This window comes from Silene latifolia, chromosome 9, assembly GCF_048544455.1.
Source record: "Silene latifolia isolate original U9 population chromosome 9, ASM4854445v1, whole genome shotgun sequence".
Lineage (NCBI taxonomy): Eukaryota > Viridiplantae > Streptophyta > Magnoliopsida > Caryophyllales > Caryophyllaceae > Silene > Silene latifolia.
Genome location: NC_133534.1, coordinates 47421250 through 47434230, shown reverse-complemented (window position 1 = coordinate 47434230; position 12981 = coordinate 47421250). Strand labels below are relative to the sequence as shown.

The following is a 12981-nucleotide window of genomic DNA, read 5'->3' as shown; positions in this document are numbered from 1 at the left end:
CTGCATTAGAACTGCAAGTTATAAGATTTCTCACTCTCTCGAAATTAAAGATATAGTATGTGCGAGCAACTTTATCATATGGTTATTAGAATCTTTGTACAATGACTATAAATTAAATGGATAATAAAGGTTTGTAAAACTTGTAATTTGTCCTCTTAATGATCAAGTAGATACAGTATTCCAATATTGATTATCTTGAGAACCTCATGAGAAAGAAAATATGCATTCAGTGCCCTCAACTCCGCCATTTATTTGAGCCCTTGAATCATGAAATACCCGGGAAACTTTGTTGTTTATTACTCAATTTAAATGACTGTAAGCTTTTTAAGATAATGTGGAACTATTATCAAGAGTATAACACCCCCATATTCAGAGGAGCCTTAACTAGGCCTTCCTTAGCATATAAGGGCATTACCATCTCGGTTGCCCGAGGTAAGTAATCATCAAAAGTCGATAAAAGAACATTTATAGTTATATTACAAACGTTACAGCCAACTTAACCAAAATAAAGATACAACTTGTGAAATACACACTATCTATATCGAAACTCGTGAGAACTCCTCCCGCCAGGACTCCAGCTATCAACAACATCAACACCTGCTAAGACCGACTGCTCACCATAAGGGATCACGGCAGACACATAGAAACAACAAGACAACCACACAAGGTCAGTACTGAGACAAGACATGATAAAACCAACAACATCTATCAACACAACACAACACAATCGGTCACACACACAATCATACCCACTCCAATCAATCTCCGTCACCGACTGTCCACTGAACCAGCCCTGCCAGTGGGGGACCGCAGCCGTACCCACCAAATCCCCGCTCATCATACCGAGCGATAACCCTATCCCATTAATGTGCACATCCCCTCCCGTGGCGGGTTCCACGGAGGGCGAAATTAGGGCGTGAAGCCACTCCCGCAAGTGACTCCACTCAGCCGAGGACGCACCTCGAGAACCAGAGACAAACAATCAGAGACAGCTGCAATACAACAACAACCAACAAACTGTATATACCAACCGACTACCACATATACGCTGCCACACAAACACAACCACAATACAACAACCACGACACGACAACCGACACACTAGACTATCCACAGAAACTGAGTAGGCGAACCTACCTTTAAGCAACTACAACCACTCCATGCCAACATACGAAACATCTAGCAATCAAGCAACACCTATATCCACAACACAATCATCAATCACTACCAAGCAAACCCTAATTGCAAAGACAAGGATACGGATGATGATGACGACATACCTACAAGAGGAAACCGGGCAAAAGACCACTACCCGACTCAAGCTATGCTCTCCTAAGGCACAAGAATCTTCAAAGGCTTCCATGGAGGTTATATGGTAAAGGGAAGGGAAAGAGGCGACCTAAGGATCTGAAGAAATGAGGCGGAAATGATATGCGGATTTAACAAAACGCTGAAAACCCGTTACTCGATCGAGTGGCCCACATACTCGATCGAGTGTCCCCTACTCGATCGAGTATCCAAGCTACTCGATCGAGTAGCCTCTACTCTATCGAGTATCACACCTAACTCACAACCCCAAGGTAACTTTGGTACGCATTTCTAAGGACTATTACCGCTCCCAAGGTCAGTCAACGCTGGTCAAAAGGTCTCTAAAAGGGCGGGTATTACAGTCTTCCCCCCTTAAAAAGAACTTTGTCCCCAAAGTTCAACTCACCCAACCGAGGCACACGACACGGACACAAAACGATATTATTACTTTTTCGACATAGGTCACTACTCCCCAGAAATACCATCCCCCCATGTCATCATCATCAACTGTCTAACGCTCTATATAGATCGACCTCTACCAGCTACTACTTGAAATACCAATCGGCACAACATTGCGAGATTACCCTTCACAAGCGACAACCATCAACACAAAACATACTATCAATACACCGTATGATTATACCACCATGTTACTCAACAACGCGATTCCATTCCAACACATGACATCATAACTATCTCTTTGTGACCGTCTTTTAAAACATACTATCAACTTTCACTTTGACATACAAGTTACTTCCACTAACAAGTGCAAACAATTATACTTCCATACAAGAAATGTGACCAAAGTCGTAGAAAACGTTATAAACAAACAACATAATTTCAAAATCGGCCTTTTTATTTTGCGACATTACTCTTCCCCTCTAAAAAGGAACTTCGTCCCCGAAGTTCACCACCAAATTACTACATATGTTACTTACTACTTACATCTCGACATATATCCAAACCATATTATTCATTATTGACATTACTCATATTACTCGTACAACCAGTAAACCATAAGGACATATGCAACCATATTCGAATAACTAGCCATCGTCAAGAATGCATGTATGCCTCAATTGTACATTTATATAAGAAATATACCATTCCGGTGAATTATAAATAGCAGACGTTACAGATGTAAAATGAATGCAATAAGAAACAATTACTACTTCACTAGTTGTTACAAATGCGCATCTAAAATCCAAGCACGACTTCCAACGTATGAAATTAACGGTTCAAACATGTTACTAATCATCAATAACCATGTTAAACATCAAAACATGTAATTATATAACCATTAAACAATTTTAATTTTACGAAAAGTTTTTGTAATAGTGCTACTCGATCGAGTATATAGCGGTACTCGATCGAGTGCCCGCTACTCAATCGAGTGTCTTGGCTACTCGATCGAGTAGCCCTGAGATCAGAATGCTGTATATTCGTCACACCTGCAGCTACTCGACCGAGTGTGGGGTACTCTGTCGAGTAACCACAGGTCAAAACTTAGAGAATACCTGTCAAACACCACATATAAATATATATACGTCACATAACGCGAGTCGGGATGACTTCCCGACTCCCAAAATCAATCCTGCAACAAAGTCAAACTAGCAACTCCGGCCTTATGGCCATCCGTACAAACCACAATGAAAGTTCTAACTAACAACGACTACCATCGTCCAACACTATCAACCATAAACAAGGATAAAGAAAAGGAGTATCACTCCTGCTGCTGCTGCTGCTCCTCCATCATCTCATCTCCACCACTATCTCCTCCCGAGGTGCCCGCTCTCGACGACCCAATACCCGCCTCAACCCCTGCTCCAGCTCCAGGACCCACATACCATGGGGTCAAGCCATCATAAGCAAAGGACTGAGGTGTCCCCCAAGCTGACTGATCCACCCCGTAAGAGTGGAAAACCCCACTGTAGTCCCCGACTCCACTCCACCACATTGGATGCGGTCCCTCGGTCCTAATCTCCTGAGTGTACGCCATCTCATGCATATTCCAGAGTGTCAAAGTAGATGACACTCTCTCTGCCAAGTAGCTCGAACGCGTCTCCAGGGTGTTGAGGTAGGGGTAACAAGGAAAAGGGTGCTGCTGCGGTCGTGCTGCCGGCCGTGGTCTAGTCTCAGCGGTCCTCTCCCTCACCCGACGGGGTCCTCTCCTCAACCTGGGACTCTCCTCCACTGCCACCGCGTTCTCCCCCTTCTTCGGCTCGGGCATCACCTGGAGGATCGTGTCATCAATGAGATACGTCCGCAACTGTCGAGGTCCATCATCCTCCTCCTCCTCCTCCTCATCGGAGTCCACAGCTACTACCACCGGGTCTAACGGCTCTGTCGGTGGGAGGTGCTCAGGAGCCCGAATCTTCATCCAGCTCATGCCCCTGTAGACACCTCGTTTCTGCACCTCCCGCAAACCACCCGGTGATGATTGGGCCGCATTTTTGGTACGCGGAACAATTTGTGACAGTTCGTAAGTTTATCGTCAAGTGATTGCTTAAACATTAATGTCTACGTCTTAGTTGTCATCTACGCGCCGATACGGTCGTTTTGGCAGTAATTAGAGTACATTTGGAGTCTGAGTCAAAAACCGTCTTCATTTCCTAAAATCGTTAAATCCCGAGTTAAAGCAATGTGCTTGTCTACCTAAGGTTAGGATGTCACAAAATGTTGAGGTTATATCTCATTTTGAGTCTCATATCACTTCATTAGGCTAAACTAGAAAGTTTACATTACAAAATGTGCATTTCATTTAGTTAAAATGATAGCCCGACCTTTAGGCCCGTTTTACGAGGTCATAATGAGTTTTTTGGGTCAGGCCTATTCACAGAAAGTTCTAGATCTTTCTTTTAGCTTTCCAACGCCACCGAAATCACCTTAATCCGAGTCTTGTAGAGAAAGTTATGCCTAAAATACGACAGGCTGTCAAACGCGCTTTCTTGCGCAGGAGAACCCGCGAGGAAAGGACGCGAGCAAGTCTTTGCGCCTCTTCCAAGGGACGCAGCACCTGCTGCGCCTTTTCCCAGGGCTTTCTTTTTGTCCAAGTTTCCGTGTTTTAACCTAAGTCGGTTATTTCCGGATCTTTCATTCCGTATCCTAGTCTTACCATAATTCCGTCGTGTGATTAGTATAAATAGGAGCCTTCGCTCCTCATATTTCTCACGCGAGTGTCCGCCCTTCTCTTCTCCCTTTGCATTCTAGACCTTTGTTCTTACTTTTTGGCGTCTACGTGCTTGAACTTTCGACCACGTAAGCTCGGATCCTTCTGAGTACCAGCCTCGTTTGCATGACCGACCAATTTGACCAACTCCACATCAATCAACTTAATTAATCTAATCGTTTTCCTCTTACGAGGGCACTTTCATATTTGCGTTATAGTTCGCGTCGAGCATCACTAATCGATATCTTAGTCCTTCTCGTTTCGTCAAACATGTAAGTCTGAGGGTGTAAATCTCTCTTTTATTTATCGTTATTTATTTATTGTAACGTTAATGTAAGGTTTATGTCGAAAATATCATTAAAACCGATTTCTAAAACCGTGCTTTTAAAAACCCTTTTTTACGGATTTCCAGAAGACAAACCGTCGAGAAAGGACGCAGCAACTGCTGCGCCTCTTCGAAGGAGCGCAGTTCCTGCTGCGCCTCTTCGTGAGGCTCTGCCGCAGTTCCTGCTTCCTTTCTTCTTCCTTCGTCCTCTGTAATTCGTTCGTCTTTGTTTTGTTTCGTTTGTTCTCTTTAATTCTTTGATATAATCATCACTAATTTCACATGTATATTATTTGTCATTCATTCACATGTAATTTATCATTAAATTCCGACTTAAATCCCTTATAACCAATATTTGCGGGTTTTCGTCAGTAAAATCAAATTCGGGTTTTAGAGGTTCGATTCATCCATATTGAGTCTCTGGAATTCGTCCTTGATATATTTTTCATCTGTTATTTATCATATTCATCATTAGTTCATCATTAATTTATCTTGTTTAACCTAATTAATTGATTTAGTTTGTTAACTTGTTAATAATTCTCATTAATCTTATTAATTCGTTTAAATCCGTCTCATCCATGTTTTATTGTTTTATGACCATCAATCACATGTAAACAACCTGATAATCACTTTCATCCGAGTAAATAATTTAATCAATCATTAAATTAACCAATTGATATTAACAATTTGCAGTTTCGGCTTCACAGCCATAACTCACCCTTGGAATAGACGCAGCAACTGCTGCGCCTCTTCCAAAGGGCGCAGTCCTGCTGCGCCTGTTCCAGGATGATTTCTGTCTCTGAACTTCCGCTTTTGCCTTGACATAGTTATTTAGTTTACGTACAATTGACTATTATTCGTATTATCGCCCTCTGTTTCTGTTCGTTAATTTATTCCTTTATTTCGTTTTCTCAAATTATCCGTTTTAAAGGTATTTTCGACATAAAACGCCTATTCCATTGTAATTATTGTAATTTTCATTATTGTAATTTTCCTTTATTGTATTTATCATATTTCTTGTATCATTTGTATGTTTTCACATGTAATTGAACATTAAATCCTACTTAGACATTAATTGTATGATTAAATTACGTGTTTACCGACTTAGTTTAATTTCTCACATGTTAGGATTAAAACTTGGATGTTGCATTGCATGCATATAACCGACGATATATCGAGTATAAATGATGTCCCTAATCATTAGTATAGGCCGCTATCGAGGCGGGCGGGATTAGGTGTTCGATCAAAAGAGCTTCCTAATACGTACCTTCACCCCTTACTCCAGATCTCCGTGAACACCCGTGTTCATTGGCATCCACGAGAGTCATTCTAGACATAGAATGCTAAGGGTAACGATTGCTTGGTGTTCATGTCTTTACTTTGTGTCTTGACATGGCACGAGGTATTCGAACGGTTTCAATTTCCCATAAAAATTGGTGGCGACTCCAACAAAAATGCAAGCGCTTGTTCTCTTCCTCCCAAGCGCCCCCGTGGGCCCCCGCTGTCCACAGCCCCACACCCTCCAAGCTAGGCTGCCATCAGCTAAAGTTCTCAACCATTTCAGGTCGAGGTATTTGTCTCGGTCCATAATAGGCACCGGTGTAGCCAGAGGAACATACTCAGAAGAAGCCTCAAAGGAGGCTAGCTTTTCAGCTAGCCGAGTGGCGATAGCGCCACAACTCAAGTATCGGGTAGTGGAAGTAGCCATCAAAGCAAGGCTAGCACAGACCATGGCAGGAGCATTAAAGACCACCCTCTCGGCCCGCTCCGGGTTAAGATAAGACATCAGAAGCAACATCTCATGATTGTTCAGTTTACTAATATCCGGTCTCTCATAAAGGAGGTTCAAAATAGAACGAAGAAAGATCCTCAAAGTAACATGTTGAACATCATTAATCAACATGTTGCTTGAGGTGGGAGCTGGCTTTCCGGTAAGACAAGGCATTAGGCGGCAGACACCGCACTCAGAAGGGATCTCACTGATGGAATCCTTGGGAGGCTTGGCCAACCCAAGGTGAGACGCAAAAAGGTCCATGGTCAACAGGAAACTTGTGTTCATCAAGCGAAACTCAACAGTTTGTGCAGCTGGCTCGTATTTAAACGAGCTCATAAACTCCAAGTTAAGAAAAGGGTAAGAATGCTTCCTCAGCCGATACAACCCCGTAAACCCCAAAGTCTCAAAGATGTGACGAACATCCGTCTCAATTCCCAAGTCAGTAAGAAGTGTGGTATCCACACAACGGGTAGCCTTCATTTTGCGTTTCTGTAACGCCACAAATCGCTCTCTCTGTTTAAAGTCTACAAACACCACCGAAGGGTACTCCCGTACCGCGGGTACTACGGGTCCACTACCTTCCCCAAGCTCGGGTTGTGAAGCCCTCCCCCTCTTGCTCTGACGGGTCCCTATGTTCAGTCTCGGCATCTGTTTCAGCATACGGTTTAAACAAACTTGCATAGGCATGTAAAGCACATAACTCACACGATTGAACTTTGAATACTCAACTAGGTACACACTTTCACCAACAAATTCCAATTTGATACATAAATTCAGTTTATAGTAACTCAGACGATCTTTATAGTTGTGAAAGGTTTAGCATGATAAACACAATCTACTCAACCAATTCGGATATCGTGGCATGACTCAATATGCTATTTCATGTAATTACTTGATATCATGTAAGATATTCATATATGTTCATAGAAAGGCAACTTAAAGCATGTCATCATCAACCTTCAACATTAGAAGCAATTAACTCAACTAGGCTAGTCAGACGGTCTCTACAACTGTAACAAATTGACATATTCATCAACAATTAACATCACCATTATCATATTAAAAGCTTAACTCTTGCATATGCATTCATATCTAACACAAAATCTCAATTATAGAAAACGAAATTCAATTTAGGGCACTTTTAAGACGAAATTTTAAGGTGAAAATCACCAAAATCCATCTTTCAACATGATATATACAGCATATAGTGCTCAATTTCATCATCTAACATGTAAAAAACAACCAAAAATCAATTTTGATTTTGTAAACCCTAGAAAATTCGTCCCCAATTTGGCATTTTCTATGCTATTTTTGGAGCAATTAATCATCAATAATCATGAAAGGGAAGCACATGAATCACATTACAACAATCAAAAGCAATTATTCGTCCATATGGATCGAAATTTCAGCAAATTTTACCATTCTAATAAGTTCAAAGTGATAAAACATGTAAATAAGGAAGAAGTTTATACCTTGATTAGATAGGAAAGTAAAAGAACGAAATTAAACAAAGCAAACAACCCAACTAATCATCACCAACACAAGAAGAGGAGAGTCTTGAGAGAGATTTAGGGCTTAGGGTTCGAATAGAAGAAGAAAGAATGAGAGGAATAAGAAGAAATAAGGGTTTTAAGAAACTCGTAAGAGGCTCTGTACTGTAGCCTACTCGATCGAGTGCCTAGGGTACTCGATCGAGTGCCCACTACTCGATCGAGTAGGTGCTATTTCGTCGAGTATCTGCAGAAAATTTCCACATTCCGACGTCATAGCTTCCTAACTAGATCGAGTGAGGTCTACTCGGTCTAGTAAGCACTCGCACTCGGTCAATTAAGGTCGAGTACTCGGTCAAAAATACGAAATAAATTGAAGATTCCTGCAAAAACAATATCGCGTGTCGATTCCAAACCAAGTTCGGATCTCGTCACTGGTTATCGTACTCACTTCTATATCACCATTACTACTCAAACATACCATACCGACTCATCAGATAATATTCATATCATATTACGCTACAGCAAATTTACTCAACTCGGTTTACCTGCTTCCGAGTCACTCATATACATAATTACGTCACCATATCATACTTAGACTCATCTTACCGCATTGCTAGCAAACTTGTGCTCACATCAATATAAAGCATATAATTAACGATAAATATCTTCATGTCATCCAAGTATATTCCACATAAACAAATTAAAGCTTACCATGTTCCAATTTCAATATAAACAAAATTATTCTACACAAATTAATCACCACGCAAGCGAAAATTTTCAGCCATAAAACATTGCACAAACGCGTCTCTATTTGTTATTTCTCACATTATAACTCAACATTTTTAACTATCCTCATTATAGCTACAGTAGGACTTATAAACTCATATAGGATTACCATTACCGACATCTTGAAACAAACACCAACATATCCACTTTTCATACTACAGCATACACTTCAACACTTTTCACGCATTCCTATTAAACAAAACCTACATCGCATAAGCTCACTAATTCTATCCAACTTCACCATATACGATCCAAGTGCAACTATCATGCTTATTCCAACTTCAACAAGACTCATCCACAGGTAGTCCCAACGAAATTAACATACACATTAGACATACACACGGACTCCACATTCTCATACCCAGTGACTGGCTTAAGTACAATGAGGCCAAGATTTTGAAATGAGGGCGCCTACTCACCCAAAATCTAGCATCAGCTGGGGCTCCCACTATACATACACCAGGTTCATTTTATTAGACTCACTACGTTCATTATGTTCATTGGTTACAGGTTCCAAAATCGTCGCTCTGATACCACTTTGTAACACCCCCATATTCAGAGGAGCCTTAACTAGGCCTTCCTTAGCATATAAGGGCGTTACCATCTCGGTTGCCCGAGGTAAGTAATCATCAAAAGTCGATAAAAGAACATTTATAGTTATATTACAAACGTTACAGCCAACTTAACCAAAATAAAGATACAACTTGTGAACTACACACTATCTATATCGAAACTCGTGAGAACTCCTCCCCGCCAGGAATCCAGCTATCAACAACATCAACACCTACTAAGACCGACTGCTCACCATAAGGGATCACGGCAGACACATAGAAACAATAAGACAACCACACAAGGTCAGTACTGAGACAAGACATGATAAAACCAACAACATCTATCAACACAACACAACACAATCGGTCACACACACACAATCATGCCCACTCCAATCAATCTCCGTCACCGACTGTCCACTAGACCAGCCATGCCAGTGGGGGACCGCAGCCTTACCCACCAAATCCCCGCTCATCATACCGAGCGATAACCCTATCCCATTAATGTGCACATCCCCTCCCGTGGCGGGTTCCACGGAGGGCGAAACTAGGGCGTGAAGCCACTCCCGCAAGTGACTCCACTCAGCCGAGGACGCACCTCGAGAACCAGAGACAAACAATCACAGACAGCTGCAATACAACAACAACCAACAAACTGTATATACCAACCGACTACCACATATACGCTGCCACACAAACACAACCACAATACAACAACCACGACACGACAACCGACACACTAGCCTATCCATAGAAACTGAGTAGGCGAACCTACCTTTAAGCAACTGCAACCACTCCATGCCAACATACGAAACATCCAGCAATCAAGCAACACCTATATCCACAACACAATCATCTATCACTACCAAGCAAACCCTAATTTCAAAGACAAGGATACGGATGATGATGACGACATACCTACAAGAGGAAACCTGGCAAAAGACCGCTACCCGACTCAAGCTATGCTCTCCTAAGGCACAAGAATCTTCAAAGGCTTCCATGGAGGTTATATGGAAAGGTAAGGGAAAGAGGCGACCTAAGGATCTGAAGAAATGAGGCGGAAATGATATGCGGATTTAACAAAACGCGATTATAAACCCTCGCTGAAAACCCGTTACTCGATCGAGTGGCCCACATACTCGATCGAGTGTCCCCTACTCGATCGAGTATCCAAGCTACTCGATTGAGTAGCCTCTACTCTATCGAGTATCACACCTAACTCACAACCCCAAGGTAACTTTGGTACGCATTTCTAAAGACTATTACCGCTCCCAAGGTCAGTCAACGCTGGTCAAAGGGTCTCTAAAAGGGCGGGTATTACAAAGAGTTTGAACAAACCTTAGTAACATATATAGTAGTTAATTAACACTAACAATATCCCCGTATCATTCGACTTTTACCATGGCATAAAATAAGCGATTGAAATGTAATATATCCCGAGCTCCTTACATGATAGAGAAACTTATATTAGTAACTTTAGCTGCTCCTAAAACTCAAACTATTTCTTGAATTGATAAATTAAAGGATCACCAAAATGTTTAACTTAACCATTAAATTGGATAAAAGCTTAACAACTCCATTCTGTCAAATTTCATATGCAAGAGTTAAATTTTTTTCGGCATCAATTGCATACTCCCTTAAACACGACTGACATGGTCAATGAAATAAATAGTGGAAGATAAACCCATTAAATCGAATGGTTATTGAGTAATGTAGGTATGTTCTTTTAACAATTGTATTAAGAAAAGCTTCAAATTCATCTCAAATTCTCCATTGATCAACTGGCAAAGAAGCACAGTTGGCAGGATATGGGCGGGTAGGTAATAGTTTAGTAAATATATCATATCCATCCTCTTTTGTAGCTATGTTAATGTAAAACAACTGAAATCTGGGAGCGATTGGGTATGAGCAATGTAGTCTAGTTTGATTAAAAAACCGAGGAACTAACAACACTTATAAAATTGGCAAACTGATATTTTATAGCTACCAAATATGGATTAAATGACATGCACATATAGTTGAACACAAAATGGTACTCCCTTTGTCCCAATTATTTGTTTGCCTCTTTTTTTTATTATTTGTGAGAGATATTTTAATCAAAGACAAACAAATGATTGTGACGAAAAATAGATAAAAAACTGGTTTCTCCATTTATTAACAGCCTTCAAAAATCTAATCAACTAATCAAATTTAAACTTAAATCATATTCCAAACCATATACACTCAATATACGGATAAACTTCTTGATAGATCATGAAATCCTAATTTTGCATTAATATTTCATGAATATAAGGAATTAAATTGATTGCAAATAGTTACAAAGATATATGAACTATTTTCTTGAATGGTTTTTTCATGACTACTCCGTATTCATTATATGGGCAGTGATTAAAAAAAAAATTGCCTTATTGTAAATGCATAGAGAAATGCTTCAAATGAACTCTCACCTTGTGAAATCGATGATTATTGGGTAGAGCAAGTGTATGTATTTAGCCGATCAAAAACAACCTTGGATGAAAAATTCCAATGTACTAACGATGTTACAATGAAAATTAAAGAGAGATTTAGATTTATATTTAGACTTAGAAAAAGATGAGAAATCATGAGGGTGGTGAAGAGGCAAAAGTTCAGAACTGATGGTATAGAAAAAGAATTATACGAAAATTTCTCTCTAATTTGAGAGTCTCTCTAAAAATAGAGTTCTTTGGGTTTACGTTTCCTTAACCGCCTTCCTCTTCCCGCCTAACCTTATCACAAACGCCACAACTACAGTTTACTTTCTGCCTAACCCCCCTAAATTGATGCGTTGTCCTTCATGCAACGCCCCTGAATGACACCTCATCCACCCTTTGTCTCCTCTCCGCCTTAAAAACCACCACAAAATCCACCCTATAACCCTAATCCACCAATTAACCCTAAATAAACCTTCTTTTTCCCTGTTTAATCTCTGTTTTTCCTACTCACAGTTCCTAAACTCAATCATGGCTTCTTCTTCTTCGTCCAATCTCTGTCGAGCCGGCGTCAGCCTTAAATTACCTTTACATCTTTGTGCCGACTTCACAGGAGTTGATTTTTCTAAAGCTCTGATTGCCAAAATCCTAGACCAACGATATTTGGAGATTCCTCGAATTTACTCTAAGATTTCCACACACTGGAAGCTTAATGGCTCTGTATCTATTCGTGCTATGAAACCTTATTACATCTTTGTATTCTCTTCAGCAGCTAATCTTGCCTATTTTCGCCAAAGACAAATAGTTAACATCGAAGGAAGCTTATTTGTTTTCCGAACAGTTTCAGCTACCACTATACCTGACAATTTACTTTTTCACATCGTTCCTCTTTGGATCCGTGTGAAACATATTCCAATCCCTTTAATGAATACCTCAGTTGCAGCTTTTCTCCTCTCCCATGTTGGAGATATTTGTGAAGAGGAATCTTATCCTTCTCTAATTCCTCCTCGCAATTTTGTGTGTGTAAAAGTTTGGGTGGATCTTTCTAAGCCACTCATTCCTGGATGTTATTTGGCTTTTAGTGACCGAGAGCATCAGTGGATTAGATTCTCCTATAAAGGAGTT

The 12981-nt window shown here is 40.6% G+C and overlaps 1 long non-coding RNA gene across 1 annotated transcript; it reads right to left on the bottom strand.

The window, feature by feature from the left end:
• Positions 1–265: 265 nt before the first annotated feature.
• Positions 266–12105, bottom strand: LOC141602657 (uncharacterized). Its single transcript, XR_012524585.1, has 3 exons — positions 11854–12105; positions 10182–10241; positions 266–610 (listed from the first exon to the last, which is right to left on the bottom strand). It is a non-coding gene; the product is annotated as an uncharacterized LOC141602657 (long non-coding RNA).
• Positions 12106–12981: the final 876 nt, after the last annotated feature.